Source organism: Montipora capricornis, chromosome 7, assembly GCF_036669925.1.
Source record: "Montipora capricornis isolate CH-2021 chromosome 7, ASM3666992v2, whole genome shotgun sequence".
NCBI lineage: Eukaryota > Metazoa > Cnidaria > Anthozoa > Scleractinia > Acroporidae > Montipora > Montipora capricornis.
This window is the reverse complement of record NC_090889.1, coordinates 1,271,934-1,274,498: the sequence shown is the minus strand read 5'-3', so window position 1 is coordinate 1,274,498 and position 2,565 is coordinate 1,271,934. Positions and strand designations below refer to the sequence as shown.

The window sequence follows — 2,565 nt, the reverse complement described above, 5'->3', positions numbered from 1 at the left end:
AAGACTGGGAGGTGGCCATGACACGCATCATTTACCCTTACACCTGGCAAAACGTAGGTGAGAATCAATTGTCCTACACTTTGCTTTGTAAGACTGGCCCTGAACCCTGGAAATTGAACATCCCTGTACCAAGTGGCATTTACCGTACGGTCAAAGATGTCATTCACGGTATGACGAAGGGACTACACAATCGATTGAGAGACATTTATTTGAAGAGTGACAAGACCATTACGAGTCTGGAAGGAAACGAGTGTTTTTACATTTACGAGAAAGCACAAGATTACTTTGAGTTGAAGTTACCAGCCGGTTGGTATGTGATTCTACCAAAGACATTAGCTCGCGCCTTGGGGTACTTAAACCATCAGTATAATATTCCTCAGCTGTACCAAATCGGAGGCCTTGTCCAACAGAATGATGATCACAGCGTCCTTCTTGCGAGGACAACGACAACACTTGTCAGAAAAGACGAATTGGTATGGGGATTGCTCTCGAGAGACGCTTTTCAAACCATCTACGTGTATTCCGATTTAATCGAGTCTCAAGTAGTGGGAGATGCTCAAGCCAACTTACTTCGAATGCTCGTTCCTCGTGGTCAGCCGGGGAACATGATCACAGAAGAGGTCAAGGTGCCCTCCTACCATAGACTCCGTACAACTGTGTTTTCATCCGTGGCGATCAATATAAGGGGAGACACAGGTCAATTGATACCATTTGCTTCTGGAGCCGTACGCGTGACCCTGCATTTTCGGCGTCGTGATATTCTATAACAACATGTTATTACCTATGAACCACCGATATTACCCATATGGACGACATGTTGTACCCTATAGGCAGCACGGTAAAGGAGGAGACATTAGTATCTACGGAGGAACGCACCCTTATGGTCAAGGGGGCAACGGCTTAGGTGGAATGTTTCGGTCCTTGTTCCGTTCAGCAACTCCCTTTCTCAAAACAACAGCAAAAAAAGTGGGAAAACGAATGCTCGATACTGGATTGGAAACGGGAATGCAACTTGTCCAAGACGTGATCAATGGTCAACCTTTAAAGAAAGCTGCCAAGACAAGAGCGAAAGCTGCTGGAAAAAATTTACTCACAGGGGTCATTGATGACATTACACAGCAAGGTCGAGGAAAAAGAGTATATAAGCGCGCGGATACGTCAAAGCGGCGCTGTGAAGGACGGACCAAGAAAAGGAGAACATCTCGTTCAACGTTCAAGACTATTTTTGATTAAAGATGGCATCAGCACACCCTCTCTCAGCCCCTGGTGCGAATTCAAGTTTACAATTGTTTGATGTACCTGTGACAGATGTGTCGATTGTTAGCAGCAAATGGATCGATTACGAACCGGTTCAAACGGGAACTAATCCCATCGAGTTTGTCATCAAACCGTTAGCTGACTACATTGACATTAACAAGACAGAGCTGCGATTGGTAGTAAAGATTACCAAACAAGATGGATCGCCCACAGGGGATGGTAAGAAGTACACTCTGGTCAACAACGCCCTTCATTCCATCATCAAACAGTTTCCCATCAAGATCAACAAAACGCTGGTAACAGAACAGTCAGACACTCAAGCATACAATGCTTACATCAAGACCTTATTGAACTTTACGGAACAGGCCAAGAAATCGTACTTAATCAAAGCTCTGTATTACAAAGACACTGCTGGACACATGAATGAAGTAGATAATACAGCAGAAAGTAATGAGGGTCTGAATAGAAGAGCCACATTTACTAACAACGGCGCAGAAGTTGGGTTGGTCGGAGTACCTCTTTGTGACGTGTTTAATATTGACAAGTTGTTGCTTGACGGTTTGGAGATCAAAGTCAAAGTGGATCTGAACAACGATGCTTTTGTTCTAATGGCTGGGGAGACTCCAAACAACTGCAAACTAAAGGTCATGTCTAGTACGCTTCGCATACGCACAGTGCGTGTTGCAGACAGTGTGAAACTAGAACATGTACAGATCATGCAAGGTCACAAAGGGAGCGCACCGCTACCAGCCATCTATACCCTAACCAGAACCCCTACGCAGGCAAGGATCATCCCTCAAGGAGTCTTAAATCACACTGAGACAGATCTATTCCACGGTTTCATTCCTCAGTGCATCATTTTTGGGCTCGTGCGGAACGATGCTTTCAACGGGAAACCTTGCAGGAAATCCTTTCAACTTTGAGCTGTTTGACCTGCAAGACATTCGGCTGACTGTGAATGGAGAAGAAATGCCTTATTCTGCGCTGGATCTGACGGGTGGAAAAAAGATCGATGGTTACAACACGCTGTTTTCAGGAAGTGGAGACATGAATTGTGGGCACGGGCTTGACATTGATAGAGTGGATTGGGAGAACGGATACGGTTTGTTCCGTTTTGATTTGACACCGGCAGGAAGTGGACATCCCGATCATCTGATACCTCATCGAACGGGTAACGTGAACCTGTACCTGAAATTTGGAACTCAGACGAACTCAGTTCTGAATTTAATTGTTTACGCAGAATATCAGAATCAGTTGGAAATTGATCGCAATCGTCGCGTGGTCTACGATTTGTCACAAGGCTCTTAG

The 2,565-nt window shown here is 45.1% G+C and overlaps 1 pseudogene; it reads left to right on the top strand.

Annotated features, from left to right (window-relative positions):
• Positions 1 to 1,235: 1,235 nt before the first annotated feature.
• Positions 1,236 to 2,565, top strand: LOC138055278 (uncharacterized protein F54H12.2-like; annotated as a pseudogene).